The sequence below is a fragment of the Streptopelia decaocto genome (genome assembly GCF_964273445.1).
Source record: "Streptopelia decaocto genome assembly, chromosome: 2".
Taxonomy (NCBI): Eukaryota; Metazoa; Chordata; class Aves; order Columbiformes; family Columbidae; genus Streptopelia; species Streptopelia decaocto.
This window is the reverse complement of record NC_138655.1, coordinates 17523831-17544403: the sequence shown is the minus strand read 5'-3', so window position 1 is coordinate 17544403 and position 20573 is coordinate 17523831. Positions and strand designations below refer to the sequence as shown.

Below are 20573 nucleotides of genomic sequence, written 5' to 3'. Positions count from 1 at the left end.
GAATTTTCTTTTCTGGTTAGCTTTACTATATGGTGCATTTTTCTATCTAGCTACTAAATTTCATTTTCATTTTTTGAAATATAGTGTTTAAAGTGAGAACTGTACTATGACATGTATTCAGTGTAAGAGGCAAAAGCCTACACCTTTTGATTAGAAAACACACAATCTTTCTGCTTTCTCACTGTGAATTTCTGCATGAAACACATTAAGTGACTGAAGTTGTTACAAATATCTCGTTACAAATGTAAGAAGTATACTTCAGCTTGAGGTTTGGTTTCTGAAGGCAGAGGTTTAATTAGCCATCCTTTTTCATATGGTTATTTCTCTATATAATACTGTTACCTAACTATGCAAAACACAATAGCTTTTATTTAAATTCTCACCCTGTAAGCAATTGTTAACAACATAGAGGCAACAACCTTTTCCTGCTTACATATTTGAGAATAAACCTATTACTAGAAGAGGTCTGAAAAATAAGTTTCCTAGCACCAATTTTCATTAGTATATATTCTGCCTATAACAAGGTTTCTCTTCAAGAATGAAAAAAATCTTGTGAAAAATAAACTACAAGTTTATTCTCCAAGACATGAGAAAACTTTGTCTTCATGGTAGAACACTAGCTTTATTTTTTAAATACCTAATATCTGATTAAGCTTACCTGTCTTATCAATTATTTATTAACGCATTAATCCTTGACAGTTACAGGTTATACTTAAGATGACTCTAACTAAATACATACTGATATCAGCACAGTTCTAACTAAATTCACAGTTACATAAAATCTGATCTTTATATTTCCTGATCTCTGTGGGATTGTTCCCAGAAATTAGATTTGCAAGCTGATGAAATTTATAATGGCCATTGGCAAAAGATGATTATTTATTCTGCTCATATAAATGCACCTTTTCTCACATCAATTTATCTTCTCAGCAAATTGTAAAGCTGTTCACCATTACCATAATGCATTGGCAGTCCAACCTACTTCTGTGCCAGCTGCTATTGCAAGCATAGCTACACTACATCATCTCTAGCATTTTCCTAAAATTCAAAGAAAAACACCATATCTACCATAAGGGAAATGCAGCTGCCTGATGGTTTTTTACAGTTCAAAAGATGTAGGTCCCCTTCAAACGGTACAGAAAATTGCATAGCAAATTTAAGTCAGCAGACAGTAGGCTCTTTTTTGCAGTGGTCTTTCATATACTCTTAGAAATGCTCATGGGGAATCCTCAAATCATTGGTTATGAAGCAGAGATTTAAATTATCTAACTACTAAGTGTAGTAAAAAACATTTACACTAGATAGTTTGTTATCTAACATAAAATGTATTGAAAAAATAAACCTGTGTTTACTGAAATAATGTACCTTTGTTTCTAATCAAGGAATTAGTAAAAGTATAAGGTTATGCATGTAGATGTGTCTGTGATATTCCAATATGCATCTTATTTGGTTTGAGAATTTGAGTAATTCACAGTTTACAGAAGAAATAAGGCACTAACATTTTTAAGAGTCAGAATTTTATTCTTCTTGTACTTAATGACAGCATTGTGCCTCCATACCCTTCTTTTCTGCACTATTTAGGAGGTTAATTTTAAAAAAATCACCCTGCTTTAGGATAATTCTAATCCAGTGAAGTCAATTAATACTTTATTCTCCTTCAAAAATCTATCACATAATTCTCACTTCGTATTGCAAAGTGGAATTCAGGGTTGGTTTATTTGGGTTTTTTAATAACATAGTGCACATACTCCATTACATCCATCCAATACATAAAATCCCTGTCTTTTTTAATGTAACAAACTAGCTTTCATGACTAAAAATCTTCTAAAACTATAGTTCTTACAAACAGAAATTAAAATAGAAAAAACTGTTTCTTTAAAGCTATGTAGCAAATAAATGAGGATTAGTAGAAGATATAAATAATAAGACAAAAATGCTTGATTATGTACAAATTTCAGAGACATGATCTTTCTTATTCTTACAGAAATTATGGCAAAAATATTTAACAACTGCTTTCATTCATGCTGTCATTTTATTTTTCATACATTGCTTATCTGTAATGATTGCTTTTGTCATCTCTTTACGAAATGGCTCAGAAGCTTTTTCTGGATTAGTCAGATAAAATATGGTATATAACATACAAACAAAAGAAGTAATTTAGACATGATACAGGTATGAAGAGAGACAAATAGTGCACAGATTTCAAATGTCTGGTAAAAGCTCAAAATCAGATCAGCGAACAATTGTGTAAAAAACTTGAAGGATATAAACACTGCAAAATTTATATATAAGGGGCAGGACATTAAAAAGAGTCAAATAGGCAATCCTTGCTTTACTTAACTGCCCAATTCTATTTTATTATGTTTGAATCTATATGGAATGGTAGTGGAATTTAAGCTTTGTGTGTCATTTGTTTGGAGCAGAAATCAGTGACATCAAATCAGGTATTCTTTTAGTGAAATTGATTTATTTGCAAAACATGTATATTTTAATTTTGAAGAAAGATTACTATCAAGTAACAAGCATGCAAGCTCCACTAATATAAACCTAACTAATACAAGCCTTAGTGTATGCATTAAACATGTCCAAATGTATTCTGAATGGGAAAAGTATTTTTGTTGGAAAAATATACAGCAAAGTTTTTCACACAAAACTTTTTAAATGAAGACTAGAGTTCCAACATTTCCTCACAAGCCAGGAGATTCACAGCGATGGAATTGATAAAAAAAAATGAATTTGAGGTTGATACCCCATCTACATGCACTGCTGAAACCTATTCTAATACTATCAAAGCCTTAGGCTAACACAGACTTACATCTCAGCATGACTAGGTGCACACATAGATTTCATCACTCATATTTATGCAGTACAAAATCTTAAGTGCTTGTATTGATGTTAAATACAGCTGTGTGGAATCTTTATCTTTGGCATTATTTGTTAAGATAAAACTGCTATATAAAAAGTTTGATTAAAAATGGCAAAGTAACACATATTTTGGTAAGGCCTATTATCCATGTACATGTGCATATCAGTGGGGCTTAATAGTTATACAGCATAATGCAAACACTACAAAAGGCAGTGGCCTTATGCCTCTTTGGAAGGAAAGACTTATCCAAAAGAACAGTACCTGATTTGTCTGGTTTGGTTGAATTTTGGTTAAACTAAGGAACAAGTGTGTTGAACACAAATGTGAAGTATCAACCACTTATAGCTTTTGTGTTTTCAGTACTTGTACACAACATATACTCATCAGTAAAGATTTCTCACATCCTCTCCTTTGTTCTCTGCTATTGCCTTAATCCCATAACACAACAATCCTTGTAACAAGCCTCAACATTAACAACTTTGTAAAAAGATCCACCCCACAAGGTAGATGTACAGACACTCATTAGTGGATTCAAGACTAAAACTCAGGTCTCTGATTTAATAAATCTTAATCTGTTTAGAAATAACCAGATTCACAGTGAAGAAGCAAAGCTGAAACTAACTGAATATTTAAAACTTTGTTTCATTTAAAAGATCCTGAATGATTTAATGATTAATTTAAGATATCCCTCTTATTCCATCAACCCAGTTAGAAAGATATTTACTTTGGGGTTCAAACATTAACCTAACCATTAACTTTTTGGTCAAGCACTAAATAAGTATTTTGTATGACTAGGCCTATTGATACCCTTAATGTTGCCAATTCCAGTGATGATATTAATGGGTATTAATAGCGGTCTTTATGAATGTGAAATGTCTATTGTATAACAACTTTGCAGGCTGGCTTTTTTTCCTCATTCTTCTTTTTTTCCTGAAGTGCTCTATCCAAATTATAGTAAACCACTTCAGAGCAAGGGCACTTTGACATACACTGTCAAACAGTCAAAAAAAACCTTCTTCTATCTCTCACAAAATCTATTGCTGTCTAAACTGAGAACTCAAGATTTGAATTTTGTTGAAGATATCAGATAAATATTACTTGGTAATAGATATTTTCAGTTATCTTTTAATAACAAGATAGGTCAACCAGATCATAGAATCATAGAATGTCCTGAGTTGGAAGGGACCCACAAGGATCCTCAAGTCCAACTCCTGCCCTTGCATAGGACAACCCCTTAATTCATACCCTTGTGTCTGAGGGCATTTTCCAGTCTCTTCTTGAATATTGTCAGGCGTTGGTCTGTGACACTTCCCTGGGGAGCCTGTTACAGTGCTCCACTGCCATCTGGGTGAAGAACCTTTTCCTAATACCCAACCTAAACCTCCTCTGGCACATCTTCCTGCCATTCCCTAGGGTGCTATCGTTGGTCACGAGAGAGAAGAAATCAGTGCCTACCCCTCCTGCTCCCCTCGTGAGGAAGCTGTAGACCATGATGAGGTCTCCCCTTAGTCTCCTCTTCTCCAGGCTAAACAAACCAAGTGACTTTAGCCACTCCTCATATGGCTTCCCCTTCAAATCCTTTACCAACTTTGTGGCCCTCTTCTGGACACTCTCTAGTAGCTTTATATCCTTTTTATACTGTGGTGCCTAGAACTGCACACGGTGCTCCAGGTGAGGCCACACCAGTGCAGAGTAGAGTGGGACAATCACCTCCTTCACCCATCTGGCAATGTTGTGCTTGATGCACCCAGGACACAGTTGGCCCTCTTGGATGCCAGGACACATTGCTGGCTCACGTTCAATTTGCTGTCAACCAGAACCCCCAGATTCCTCTAAGCAGAGCTGCTCTCCAGCTTCTCATTCCCCAGTCTGTATGTACAGTCAGGGTTGCTGTGTCCCAGGTGCAAAATCCAGCACTTGCCCTTGTTAAACTTCATGTGGTTGATGATTGCCCAGCTCTTCAATTTGTCCAGATCCCTCTACAGGGCCCCTCTGCCCTCAAGAGTGCCAACATCCCCTCCTGATGTTGCATCATGACTAACTGTAAATTGTTCTTTCATGAAAGTATTTCCAATAGAAAAAACTAAAGTAACATGAAAGTATTTTCAGACACTTGGATTTCTTAGGGTTTTAATTGTAGCTTACATTTATGCAACATTAATATCTACAATATTGACATATCTTTATTACAGAAGAGGACTTAATGACATATCTCTGCGACAGAAGCTATAAAACTTTTATGCAAGGGGAGTTTTTCATTGAATTGTATGTGTGAAGTTCAACCTATAGGTGAGTAGCAAGGATGCTCTTGGATGTGCATCCAGTACACGCAAGTCATTAACTCCCTGGAAGATTCTGGAATTGACCATTTAGTGAGATAAAAGACTGGCTTGAAGAAAATAGACTAATTTGAAAAGTAATTACAATATGAAAATTTGTGAAATTTCACAGTTAAGTCTTCAAATAGTGAAAACTAGAAACAATACAGTAAGAGGAAGATAAGCTTGGAGGTACAGCAAGCATGTAAATAAAGAGAACAAAAGAAAGAAAGTAAACAGCACTAATTCGGGTTTGAAGAAGAAGACAAAGACCCATCTCTTTCTCAAAGTTAAACATGCATTAGAAAAGTAAAGAAAAAGCAACAAAAGAAAAGTGTGTAAAATATAGCATTCTGTTAGTTGTTGCAGGGTAATATAAATCAACCAAATTTTAAGTGGTTGCAAAGGCAAGAGTAAATAAAAGATCTGGTTCTTAAGGTCAGTTCCTGTAAAACTGCCTGTAGTAGGATTAAGCATTTTATTTAACTAAGAATCAGGACATTGCCAACTTTGAAGCAAAATGACTGACAAAAGCTATTTTTTTTTATTTTTAGAAAAGTAAATTACCATTCTTCAAATTTAACTTAATGAGCTATTTAGAACTAAACTAAAATTCTAGGTAGAAAATCTACTGTAATAACTTATTTCTGATTTATAAAAGAAACAAATGAAAACTTAAATAAGCCAATGTTTGGGAAGAAGTGGAAAAAAAGTTCTATATTGTTCTGGAAAGTACTTTAATAATCTATTGATTAATTTTAGAATTATTCAGCTAGAGGGATAAAACTAATTCACCCTATGACTTTTTGTCAAGTTCATTATGATGCCTGGTAGACTGAAAAAAAAGTCTTTGTTTTAAAAATGTCAGTGTTGAAATATAGGAAAACCCTGTCATGCCTTCGCAATGTTGTAAAAAGTTCAATTTTGAAGTTAAATTAATGTCTTATAAAGCAAGTCTGTGAGAAACCACTGCATGATTATTAAGGACTGAATAAAGGTCTGACTGATTAATGAAAGTTTATAGTACTGTGGATATGAAATGTTGAGAAGTACCAAGATTAAGAAATACTCTTTAACTTCAGAAGGAGATACTATATTATAAAGCCAGATGTTCACATGTCTAAGATTTTCCAATTAATCTGTTGGCTTGGCAGAATAATGACTCACAGAATCACAGAATGTTAGGGATTGGAAGGGACCTTGAAAGATCATCTAGTCCAATCCCCCTGCCAGAGCAGGAACACCTAGATGAGGTTACACAGGAATGTGTCCATGTGGGTTTTGAATGTCTCCAGAGAAGGAGACTCCACTGGGCAGCCTGTTGCAGTGCTCCATCAACCTCACTGAGAAGAAGTTTCTTCTCAAATTTAAATGGAACTTCCTGTGTTCCAGTTTGTACCCCTTGCCCCTTGTCTTACCATTGGTTGTCACCAAGAAGAGCTTGGCTTCATCCTTGTGACACTCACCCTTTACATATTTATAAACGTGAATGAGGTCACCCCTCAATCTCCTCCAAGCTAAAGAGACCCAGCTCCCTCAGCCTTTCCTGATAAGGGAGATGCTCCTCTCCCTTAATCATCTTTGTTGCCCTGCACTGGACTGTCTCCAGCAGTTCCCTGTCCTTCTTGAACTGAGGGGCCCAGAACTGGACACAATATTCCAGATGCAGTCTCACCAGGGCAGAGTAGAGGGGAAGGAGAACCTCTCTTGACCTACTAACCACACCCCTTCTAATACACTCTAGGATGCCATTGGTCTTCTTGGCCACAGGGGCACAGTGCTGGCTCATGGTCATCCTTCTGTCCACCAGGTCCCTTTCCCCTACACTGCTCTCTAACAGGTCATTCCCCAACTTATACGGGTACCTGGGGTTATTCCTACCCAGATGCAAGACTCTACACTTGTACTTGTTATATTTCATTAAATTTTTCCCCGCCCAACTCTCCAGCCTGTCCAGGTCTCACTGGATGGCAGCACAACCTTCTGGCATGTCAGTCACTCCTCCCAGTTTGGTGTCATTGGCAAACTTGCTGACAGTACATTCTATTCCCTCATCCAAGTCGTTGATGAGTATATTGAATAATACTGGTCCCAGTATTGACCCTTGAGGCACCCCACTAGATACAGGCCTCCGATTAGACTCTGCCCCATTGATCACAACTCTCTGGCTTCTTTCCTTCAGCCAGTTCACAGTCCACCTCGCTACCCAATCATCTAGCCCACACTTCCTCAGTTTAACAGCGAGGATAAAGTATGACAAAAGGTAAATGGAGACTTCCAAATCCACATACTCTGAAATGTTAGTCCGTGTTACAAACATTGTGTTGTTACTGACAGAAGTAATAAGCATAACACTGATGGACATCAAGACCTGCCACGGGATTTGTTTTCTTGCATGACCTAAAGCAACCTGTGGTTCACTCTCTTACAAGAACCTCAAATCTCTGAGGGCGTTATTTGGAGAGCTGAGGACCTTGGATGGTTTTAAGGATTAATGTAATTATCTGAATATTTTCCCTGGAATTCTGCACATTTTGTCCCTCTGCTTTCACAGCTGCTCTAAATAGAACTGCATTGAATACAACTTGTATCTGATCAAATACTTCTTTAGGTAGCAGTCAAGCTGAATAACTGGGACCATTATCTGTGAGAGGTTTACACAGTTCACCTCTCTTAAAAAGTTGCCAACCGATCTCACTGATTCCCACCCTTCTCCAGCTCCAGTTAACACAGAAAGACAATGTGTGCTACACAGCAACTGCCTAGGGTTGTCAGACCTTTACATGATAGTCACATATCAGCAGTATGAAAGGTAGGCAATTGTCAGAGCTCAAAGAAGCTAAAACTAGCTCAGGTCAAGACATCTCAGAAGAGGCTTAAGACAGTCCCACTGTCAGATCAACACAAAGCCTATGGCCATTTCCCAGTAATGGGGGAAAGTCATACTTACTAGGCTTTCTAGTGATACTGGTATTGCCAGATTCACACTAAAGAATCTTGGAGACATAGGAAACGGGAAGGAAAGAGCATTTCACTCTGCACCTAATTCTCATTTAACTTCTATCCCTAATACTTAGTACTTCATGTAACTACTGCAGTTAAAGTCAAAAGCACATATAGGTGTGCAATATTCAAAATGGTAAAAGGCTAATTATATTTTCTGTACAGCACAAAGGAAAATTGGCATAAAAATCTGGCTGGAGAAAAAGTTTAAAATATAAGTCAAATTACTCCCACTCTGCAGTAAAATTAGGGACCCCATGGGTCTTATTTGAAAAAGTACTTTTAGAATCTCTAAGTTTTCCTGAGTATCTGCCACTCTGCTTACTCATAGTTAGATATTAAAGCCAAATGCAAATGTATCTTAAAAGAGCTGTTCCTTAACATGAGAATAAAAATTAAAAATGCTGTCATGTTCCGCCTGAGTCAGTTGTATTATTTCATCTTTTTAAAGGCAATAATAAGACAGTTCAAGTCCTGAAATGCCTTTAAGGAACTCACCAGTACAAAGCAGGAGGACAAATATTAAGCAACTCAACTCAAACTGCAAGTGATCTTTTCCTGAGAGTTCACACCTTCCTATTTTGTATTTTCTGCTTCTGAAAATGTGTCAAGATAGATACTGACATCTGTCAGAAAAGGCTACTCTTATTGCATAATTTAAATATAATTGCTGTCAATGAATCCATGCAGATTACTCACAGAATCATTCACTTCAGTTTCCATCTCATTTTTCGTGAAATAGTTTTTGCTCAGTTACATTTTGTGCAACAACTTTCTTCTATATCTCAAGCGTCTAGTCTTCTAGTTCTGCTGAATTTATCACATAAGACATTTACATTTTAAAATTGCTTACATTTATCTGTAGTGACCTTCCCCTATTCTGCAATATAAGTGTAAGCTAATAAATTTCTTACTTGATAATTTTATAGAACTGTCATCTCAGAGTGCTTGACAAATGTCAAGAAAGAGTACTACCCTTTATTTCATTAAAAAACAAACAAACAAACAAACAAACAAAGAGAATTTACATTGTTTTCCACCACAAAAGCCTAAAACAAAACTGGAAACTGCCAGGGCCCTGAGGCCACCCTCCTGGCCCTGACTAGCCCTGTCTGGACACCCTGATGAACCTCTGCCCTTGGGCCCAGGAACCTCATACCAGCTCAGCCTGAGCCTTCCCTCAGCTCTGTCCTTGTCCATCTCCTCTTAACTGGGCTCCTAGAGAGACCCTGGACCCAGTTTATCACATCCCATGTCAGAGGCTGCCATTTCACTCTGTTGTCTAAGTCCTCACCTCTGAACCCTGTGTTCAGCCCCTGCAGGACTGCACATCATGGGTGAGTGCATGACCTGCAGTTATTCCCTCCCTTCTTCTACTGCTCCCAGACAGAAACAGAATTCAAATCTCCCAATTAAACTGCTCTTATCATTAAAACTTCACTATTTTTCTACAATAAGTTATCTGATTTAAACAACTTTATGACTTCGCTGTTGTTCAGTGTACTTGAATGCACTTCTCTTACCCTATTTGTAACTTTCATATTCAAACAGTCTCCAACTGCAAATAGCAAAACCTTTCTTGTGTCTTTTGTATGAAGGACTTTTAAGTTGTTATGATAAAATTAAGATGTGGATATCATATACCTCCACTGTTACTCCATAGAGATATAACCAACAGGAAGTCTTTAAAACCAAGGACCAAATCTTTGAATTTATCTGTGGCTAATAAGGGGTAGGACAGCTCACGTTTTGCCCTATTAGACAAGAGCTAAAAGGGAGAAGGGAATTGGACAATTTTTGGTTTTATTCTTTTTAGAGAGGAAGAGTGTGTAAATCTACATTAAGAATAAAATAAGACATGAAACAGAGGAATATGAGATACAAAAGTAAAAATAACTGATGATGTAACATGATGTCTTAATTCAGTGAATATATCCCTTTTATTTAGAAAGAAGCAGAATGATTTGTTTATGGCAAGCATATAATGAAGTACCTTCTACTTGGAGGAACATGTTTAACAACATCTATAGAAGACAAGCATTTAAATCAACAGATACAGATTATTTGGAATTTAAGGTCCTAGAAGGGCTTGCTCACTAAACTTCTGTTTCTCTCATATTTTTATAATGATGGCATATCACATAAATTTCAAAATATAAATAACATCATGTCAATTAGGCCCCAGCAAAAGAAATATTATCTATAAAGATAGAGTTTACTATATTGATTAGGACAGATTTTAGGGAGAGTTTCACCAGCAGAAAAAAACATGGTACCCTCTATATTTCAGAAGTAACTATAATAAGGTAATGGAAAGAATATGGCCATCATGCTGGATGACCTAAGTGACTTTCTTAGCTAAGCATTTTTCTTCTTCCTTTAATATAGGTGAATGCTGCAGCAAAAAAGGCTAAAGCAAATGTTATATATCTAACCAGGGAAGAAGTATGTGGAAATATAGATACGCATTTAGTTCTGGTTATGCAGTTTTCAAAAAATGCCGCAGTCAAAAACTGATATACTAACTTTTCTTAGGTATCAAATTTAAAATAAAAAGAATGTAAAAACCACTGAAGATCTCTTTCTCTAACCTGGAAAATACAGGAAAAAAGCCAGTAGCAGAAGTCAATGACAAACACATTAAAAATATTTTTTTTTCTTATTTTTTCGTAAACAATGGTGTGTATCTATTATTAAAAAATATAAAAAAGAAAAGTTGGTTGGGTTTTTTACCATTTAGCACTTTTAAGCAAAGAAGACAGGCTATATTACACCTCTGCTTGGACATTCTGAACCACTGGAAAACACACAATGTGGTTATCAGATATTGAATGAAAGAGGCACCACAGTCCTTCTTTGTGCCACGTAACTGGCTGGAGCTAACACATGTGTTTCAGACTGAAACAATGTACAGAGATATCCATACATACAGAAGTAAAAATATAATAATTGTCCTGAGCAAGGATTCCCACTGATGCAGCTGTACCGCTTCCAGTTCTAGGCTGATGTTGGTACTGCACTGATCTGAACCTTGCAGATACACACGAACTGATGTGTGTGTAAAGCAAGGGTCTGCTCCAAACTGTACTGACTTTCAAGTTATCATGTTGAAAAGGACTCAGTGAAACATACTGTTGAAATACTATTGTTTATTAAGTTTATATATACTAAGATAACGAGAATAGTATGGACATATATTTTTTCAGAGTGTTTTTTTAAATAAATATCATAAAAACATTTTAAAAATGCAAATCTTATGAGAAATATGACAAGAGGGATTTTTGTTTCTGAATTTGAAGAAGTATGTATACATGCAAAAAATATTTTTTTGATATCAATTCTTCATACACTTGTGCATGTAAAATCACAATTTATGTAATTATTTTCCTTCAAAAACTAAATGCTGCTCTCAGAGATGAGCACACACTTCAGGGACACCAATGCATGGGTCTGAATTCTAGCCACCTGCTGTTTCTGGTAAATCAGACTGTGAACCAGTGATCCATGTCATCGCATTTTAACCTCTCCATGCTCTGGAACCATGCCTCTGAGTTGAACATTTGTAGTTTAATTTGTCCAACAGGAGACATCACACTCTCTGCTAACAGAGGCCCTACTGAAGATTTAAAGTGCAATAGATGTCTAAAAAGACAATTTAAAAGAAAAAAAAACAAAACAAAACCAAAACCGGAAATTATGAACTAAGAAGAATGTATGTGATTCTTCTGAGTATTATAAAATCTTCTGGTATATTTTTAATTGTGGATAATTAATATAATTTAAAATAACAAAAGGTGATTAGAAACTGTGAATATTTAAAATTGATTTTACTAGATCAATTTGTGTTATTTATAAAACACTCTAAATTCTAAAGCCTTCAGTTTACAGTTCTTAAAAAATACATATTTAAAATTAATATTTGTGTCTTAAAATTTACATTTTCATTGTGATATAAGCAAATAGCATTTGTTCTTAAGTCTCAGCTTTTTTTCTCCCCCTCTCCTCAAAAAACTGAGAGCAAAGTATGTCTGCTAAAGAATTCTGGCTTCTATACAGGACACATATAAAACATTTATTAATATATTTATTCATAATAAAATTAATGTATGTATTTAATACATTGATTAATATGTATAAAAGCTTTGATAGGGAGCAAAACCAAAGTTTAGAAAATTTACTGATATTTTTGTATTGTCAGAATGAAATACTTATACTCTGGGAAAATCTGGTGCCTCATTTAAAAGGTCATCTCATTATGTAGGTTTTCCAGATTGGAGCAGATTGTAAGTAAATATTCACTAGAATAATAATTTTGTTTTACTTTACCATATATATCAATTATTAGTGCCAAAATTTCACTTCCATTTCACCAAAAGAATTTTACCTTTGTACATGACATTTGGCTGGAAAGTCATATAAATTATGCAGTAAAAGACAAACTATATTATCATATTTAAAACATCTTGTATCATAGTTTGATATCTGTTAATTTCTTCTATAAGATGTCTTTTACTGATATTAGTGATAATGATCATAGCATTATCTGAGCACTCTGAAAGACTTTTCTATTATGATATATCTGAGTTAGAAAGTTTGCAAATACTTGGATCCAATAACTGATAAAAAGATTACTAATTCACTTGTTATAAATGCAGACTGACCTTTAAAACGCTGCATTTATAAGACTATAATGACTAGCAAGATAACCAGAGCAGACTACATAGAAGTACAGGCAGGTGAAAGAAAGCTTAAGTTCTACACCTGTCAGTGTAGTTAGTCCTAACCTTTAATACTCATCCAGCATGACACAGTGAACAAACCTTAGGCTTACTGAGCTACAACAGCAGCTCATGATATAACATTGTTTTTATTTTGTTGCTGTTGTTGTTGTTTAGCAAGATATAGTGGAAATGCCTGATTAGGAAATATGAAAAGATTTGTGTAACTGCTAAAGGAGTTCTAAATGATGTAGAAATATGAAATATCATCTTCATTTGCGAATGAACTTCTATTTACCTTTTTTTCAGCAACCAAAGAATTCAACATTTTTCAGCATCTTCATTAATCTTCATTAATCCTATCTGCAACTTACAAACATACTGTGCCTGAATAAATACAGGGCAAATTCTATAATTCTATAACAAGAATTTACTCTTGCACACACAAAAGCATGCACATACACACAGAAAATTACGCGGATAGTGCATACAAGGACATACTGCTCACTAATGTTTGTTAATACTAACTACTTTTTGGGTTTTCCTGATGTACTTACTGGGTTTTATTCCTCTGTCTGGGTATTTACTCCTCATTTTATATTTACACCTTTTTCTTCATTTACTCTACAGCATTTTGTACTGGCCTGAAATGAATTTCACGTTGATAATATGTGCATGTTCACTTTAATTTATCAGCATAACTTTGAAGTATGCTTCTAGCCTCTAAAGAGCCTGTGACTCCCCACAGTTCAGGGTCGTTAACAATATTTATGCATAATTCTTATTCCAATATCCAAAATATAGCAAAAATATGTAACATTACCAGGCCTAGAACTGGAGAGCACTGACTTAGAGAATAACCAGTAAATATTTTTGTATGCATTTTCCCAACTAAGCACACCATATATTTAGAGTCTTTTTTTCATTAGTTTGTAATTAAAAAAAAAAAAAAATAGTAAACAGAATTAGGTTTTGCATTAAGGAATTTTTCACCACTTACTCCATTATTTCCTTCCAGGTTTTAGACTTAACTGGCTTTCTTACAGCTTCCCAGAGATCCCTGTCCTTTTCCCTGTCATTTGCTGAGGTGAGTTCAAAGGACAACAAAGCTGGTGAAGGGTCTAGAGAACAAGTCTAATGAGGAGTGGCTGAGGGAACTTTTCATCAGGTAAAGTACTTCATGTGTTTCTGATTATTTTTCAGAATAGGAAGAATGCCTTGCTCTTTGAATTTAATATTCAGTAATGACAAAATTACTCTTTTTCTTTTTGAATACCAGATATAATAATATATTAAAATAAGAATTTTTTTAAATTATTTCATGATTGAACATAAATAAATACATATACACTAAATATTTGATAGAGTACCTCTGTTTCTTTTCTTTTCTTTTCTTTTCTTTTCTTTTCTTTTCTTTTCTTTTCTTTTCTTTTCTTTTCTTTTCTTTTCTTTTCTTTTCTTTTCTTTTCTTTTCTTTTCTTTCCTTTCCTTTCCTTTCCTTTCCTTTCCTTTCCTTTTCTTTTCTTTTCTTTTTTTTTTTTTTTGTCTCTTTGATACAATATCATTAAAAATACAAAATTTTTAGCTGGCTGCCATATTATTTTCCCCATTGGCAGATGCCAATGTCATCCTACTCCTAAATCTGATTTCTTTTAGGGTTAGTCACAGACTTCAGTTGAGATTGCTTATTCCTAGTTCTTTTTAACAGAAAATACATATAAACATTTCCTTGAACAACCCAGCTGGTTTTCATCAACTGGTTTTCAGTCTGAAAAATGTGCCAGATACTTCTGTCATGAATTATGAGCCACTAACACTTGAATCTATGTCTCATGTTTCAGGATGCAGCCAAAGCAAAATTAGACAACAGAAATACAGGATATGTTGCAAAGTACTATGGATCCCACTGGCAATTGATACCACTAGGTTCCTTCTTATCTTTTCCCTGCATCAGCAAAAGCCTTGCAAAAGGTAAGAGGAATAGTAATGCTAAACAGATCGGGCTTTAATTTGAGTTGCACTAGCTGTTAAACAGCAACACATGATTCAAATCACAAGTTTGGGGATTTAAGCTTTATTTCTGTGTACTGTGTCTTTCTATAACAGAAGAGTACAGTATGCTGCTCTACTTCATAGTTTTGTGGACTCTGTGTAAGAAGTCACCAAAAACAAATTGAATGGCAGCAGTCCAGTGTATGGCTATAAATGCCTAATGCATAGACTACAGTAAAAAAATTATTTCCAGAACATTTAGCAAAGCTATAGTTTCATGTTTAGCAAAATTTTCAGGACAAACACAACTTGCAACTAGTTTGTTTAAATCAACTAACAGGATTGTGGAAGGTCTTGCCAGCAGATTCATTTGTAAGTCAAAAACAATAAATAATACTATAAGGACTGTTAGCCTTTGGTGCTGTCACAGTCATCTCTCATTTCTCTCCCACAGTAGCTGAACTCTGCTTTTAAGTGCACTCAACACTGTAGCACTGCCTTAATTTCATCTTTTTAAGGAAATTACCCTTTATTATAGTTTACTCTCTGGAAAAACAAAACAAAACAAAACAGAACAAAAATAAAACCACCCAGGAACAAATAAACAAACAAAAACCAAATAAAAAACACCTCAAAAATCTCCAAACACATTCAAAGATGCCTGCACTTTGGGATTGAATCTCAAATTCTGTAAGGTATACAGAATTGGAAATTTTTATTTAAAAAAGTTGCAAAATTCAGCTCAAGGTTGGTTGGTTTGTCTTTTTGGTTTTCTTTTGAAAGACATGGTGTAAGCTACTAAACAGAAATTAAGCCTCATTGTAACAGTCCTTCACTTTATAGTTAATTTCACTTTGGACATGCAGACCAGTACTTTCTTGCTCAGTAGAGGTGATTGTAGGAGTTTATCCTATGACATAAAAAATGATGGGGAAAAGAAGTTGTGCAGCAGAGCCATATACCCACATAAAAGATGCCAGAACCTGTGTTACATGCTTCAAGGATGAGAGAATATGTACCATGTGGTAGGTAGTTTTTTTTCTGCTCATTCAAATGCAGCAGTCCAAGCTGCAAGTTAAAGTACAGGAAAGTCTGATCAAGAGATGTGAAGGCTCCCACAACTTACTTACTGGATCTTACACAGAATATCCAAAAAGTCTACTCAGCCAAAAAAGAAGACTAGTAGTCAGCTCAATCAAGGTATATCAATATCTGCATTAATAAGCTTTTTAGTAGGGGGCAGAAAAATCCAATAAGAATTCCTAATTGGATGGAAAATGAAACCAGACCAAAATTACAAAATTGGCAGCTTTAGGTTTTCTTATGAAAAGCTTTAGGCAAAATATATTTATAACATAAACCAAAAAGTTCTAAACTTAAGCCCCCCAAATGTTTTACAGATGCAAAACTATTATTCCTGATACATCTCAATTATGACCATTTATTTGGTTTAAATAAATCATGCAAAAGTCTCTTACTGTCATGACTGGAATTATAATATCCTCTGTAATACTCATCACATCCTTGGTGGTATCTAAGATATGTTAGAACAGAAAGACACTGAGACTAATATTTTATTTCTGACAACAAGCAGTAAGAGATAATTCACCAGGAGTATCAGAAACTGTGATTATACAGAATGACTTTTACCCCTTCATACATCATCACAATTTCCAGAAAATATATGGACTGTAGGCTTCTTGAATGGAACTCTTCAACCAGGCCTTTATGTTTAATACTCTTTCATAAATTTTGATTTTATGACCTTCTGATCCTTTTTTCACAGAATCAGAGAATGGTTAGGATTGGAAGGGACCTCTGGAGATCATCTAGTCCAACCTACCTGCTAAAGCAGGTTCACCTGGAGTAGATTGCACAAGAATGTGTCCAGGTGAGTCTTAAATGTCTCCATAGGAGGAGACTCCACAACCTCTCTGGACAGCCTGTTCCAGAGCTCTGGCACCCTCAAAGTAGAGAAGTTTTTCCTCATATTCAGATGGAACCTTCTATTCTTCAGTGTATGCCCACTGCCCCTCGTCCTATCATTGGGCATCAATGAAAGGAGTCTGGTCCCATGCTCTTGAGATCCACTCTTGAGATATTTATAAACATTTATGAGATCCCCTCTTAGCCTCTCTTCTCCAGGCTGAACAGACCCAGTTCTCTCAGTTGCTCCTCATAAGAAAAGTGCTCTAGGCCTCTAATCATCTTCGTAGCCTGCCGCTGGACTCCCTCCAGTAATTCCTTATCCTCCTTATTTCAACCTACTAATAATTTTTCTACCTATTATGTCACATGCTAATGATTTCCACAACTAATCATGTTTGCTACATAAAAGTTCTACCTTTTGTTTTAAATCTTCTGCCTGTTAAATCATTGAGTGTATCTATTTATTTCAGTGTAAGAAATGAAGAATGAATGTTCGTTATTTACCTGACATATAATATTCATAATTTTATGAATCCTTCAAATCCTATCTTGTATATTTATTTTCAAGATTTAAAAGTTCTAGCCTATTTTATTCCTCTCCCTATAGATGCTTTTCCGTATCTGTTTTCATGCTTTTCCCATTTTCTGTACTGTTTCTCATGTTATTATCCCTATCCTGACATAAGGTATTGGGATATTAAATGGTTCAGGAATTAGGTCAAAGGGAAATTTCATTTAACTCTCAAATCTTTAAATTTTTAAAAGATGCTCAGATGAATCTACCCTCAGGTTTTCAAAATACTGAAAATTAATTGTATTTCGCTTGTAAACATGCAAAGTTCTTAACATTAAAAACAGTTTAAAATTTTATGGGATAAAATCATTTATTGAAATTGATAATTTATTTGAATAGGCTTTTTTGAGTTCAGGGTGGAGGGTTTTGAAAATATGTAACTTGTTCAAAGCTTGTTTTCAAAGGTCTAGGCTGCTGCATTTTGGTGGTTTTTTTTCACTTGCATAACCTCTTGTATAAAGGAAAAACTAAGCATACAGTAAGCATACACGAATGATTTATTTTCTTTTTCTAATGACTTTTGTGTCATGACCAGGAAGCTGTGGGTTGTGACCAATCATCTGCATACTGGATGACGTGTAATTACCAAAAATTGCTCTAACACTGGTTTGACATTGTGTCAATCTTTAATATAAAGAAATTGCTTTAGCAAGTTCATAGAATCATAGAATAGTTTGGGTTGGAAAGGACCTTCTAAGGTCATCTAGTCCAACCCACCTGCAATAAGCAGGAACATCTTCAACTTGATCAGGCTGCTCACACCCCCATCCAGCCTGGCCTTAAATGTCTCCAGGGATGGGGCATCTAACCACCTCTCTGGGCAACCTGGGCCAATATTTTGCCACCCTCGCAAAAAATTTCTTCATCATGTCTAGCCTGAATCTCCCCTCCTTTTCTTTAAAGTCATTACCCCTTGTCCTACAGTAGCAGGCCCTGCTAAAAAGTCTGCCTTCATCTTTCCTTTAGGCTCCTTTTAAGTACTGAAAGACTGCAATAAGGTCTCCCCAGAACCCTCTCTTCTCCAGGCTGAACTACCCCAACTTCCCTCAGCCATCCCCATAGGAGAGGTGTTCCAGCCCTCTGCTCATTTTTGTGACCTCCTCTGGACCCTCTCCAACAGGTCCATGTCTTTCCTGTACTGAGGGCTCCAGAGGTGGATGCAGGACTCCAGGTGGGGTCTCACCAGAGCAGAGTAGAAAGGCAGAATCATCTTCCTGGACCTGCTGGCCATGCTCCTTTTGATGCAGTCCAAGATACAATTTGCTTTCTGGGCTGCAAGAGCACATTGCCAGCTCATGTCCAATATTTCATCCACCAGTACCCCCAAGTACCCACCAGAATGCAGCAAGGCTGCTCTCAATTCCTTCATCCCCCAGCCTGTATCAATACCAGGGGTTGTCCTGTCCCAGGTGCAGGACCTTGCACTTCGCCTCGTTGAACCTCACAAGTTTTGCATGGGCCCACTTCTTGAGCTTGTCCAGCTCCCGCTGGATGGCATCCCATCCCTCAGGCATGTCAACTGCACCACTCAGCTCAGTGTCATCCACAAACTTGCTGAGGGTGCACTCAATCCCACTGTCTATGTCTTTGATTAAGATATTAAATAGTACTGGTGCCAGTATGGATCCCTGGGAGACATCATTTATCACCAGTCTTCATCCAGATATTGAGCCATTGACCACTACTCTCTGGGTGTGACTATCCAGACAGTTCCTCATCCACTGAATGGTCCACCCATCAAATCCATACCTCTCCAATTTAGAGAGAAGGGTGGTGTTGGGGATTCATAGGATGCTTAATCATTTGTTTTAGCTACTGGTTCATTTTACAAGTGAATTTACAACCTAAATCACCTAAAGTGATTTTAACAGTCAAATCAGACAACAGTGACAAACAGAAGTAGTAGTATCTGAAATTTTAAGTAGTCTGTAAGCCCCATATAAGGAATATTTTTTTCCTTTTGTCTGGATTTGTTTATTAACTCAAAGAGTTTCATTCATATATTCAAAATATTATAATTTTGGCTGTTACAGCCTGAAACATAAAAGACAGAATTATAAATTCATGTAGCTTACCCAATGTAGAAAACATACTAAGGATTTTCATCCAGAATCTAGAAACAAGAGATTATCTCTGCAGGAATTACTGTTCTCTGGCAGCTTGTCCCTTACTTTGCTGAATAAAGTAAACAGAGATCATGGAGAGACTCGGAGCACATGACAAGAAACTGCAAAGCTTAAACTACTCTGCAATGACACTTGAAACAATTGTATGTTTTGGTTTTGGGATGTTTGTGGGTTGGTTGTGGGTTTTTTTCCCTGCCTTGTTTCGAGATTTTTGTTAACCTCTGCTTTATGTGTAAAACCCTTTTCCCCACCAAACAACTCATGCAACATAAAATACAGCTGTTTCAGTACTACTTGCAAGATTTGCCACTTCAGTCACTTATGTTTTAGTCAAGACAAGAGCAATCATTCTCCCTCACTACTCCAGCAGTTGCCATCCTGAGACAATAGTAAATGACTACATAAAAACAAGTGCAGTATTCTGCTGGAGTAAGCAGAGAGAAAGTGTTTCCTCTTAAATTATCAAGCCACCTTCCTATCTGTGTTTTTTCCAGAAACTGTTGAGTTAGAGACTCCAGATTTTTTTGCATTTGTTTGTTTTTATTACTGATAATGCCTTTTAGGTATTCATTAATAAAATGCCCTAGGTGTAGACTATTCTTTTTCTATTTTCTTCAACACAGAGTTACAAATAAGAAATATTGGAAGCACTCTGGACTGCTCCATCTGAAGAGGGTAAAAGGAGGCCATGGAAGCATAAACACAGTTGGCAGTACATCTTTGCCCAAGAGGGATGGTGGAAAAACTTGAGTACTCATCTACCATATAAGGATTCATGATAATTATTTTTTAATTTGTTTCTGAATGTTTGTAAGACTTTGGGAAATAAAGCAATATCATCCTGTCTCTGTTGAGAAGAATGTATGTAAAAAGCCCATCCAATATATAACTGCTCATTTGAAAACTGCTGATGGGTATCTCTTTGATTCAGATCAGAATACCTTCATACATATTAGAAAGTACCATGAGAATAATGAAAGCATGTATCTTAAGTTTTACAAATGTTCACTTTTGCGGTACTCATGAACATAGGAAAGGAAACAAATT

The 20573-nt window shown here is 35.8% G+C and overlaps 1 protein-coding gene across 3 annotated transcripts in view; it reads right to left on the bottom strand.

The window, feature by feature from the left end:
- CSMD3 (CUB and Sushi multiple domains 3) overlaps positions 1–20573 on the bottom strand; it is a gene marked incomplete at its 5' end in the record, with an annotated part of 631488 nt that overhangs the window by 411530 nt on the left and 199385 nt on the right. The gene's annotated exons all lie outside the window — the stretch shown is intronic.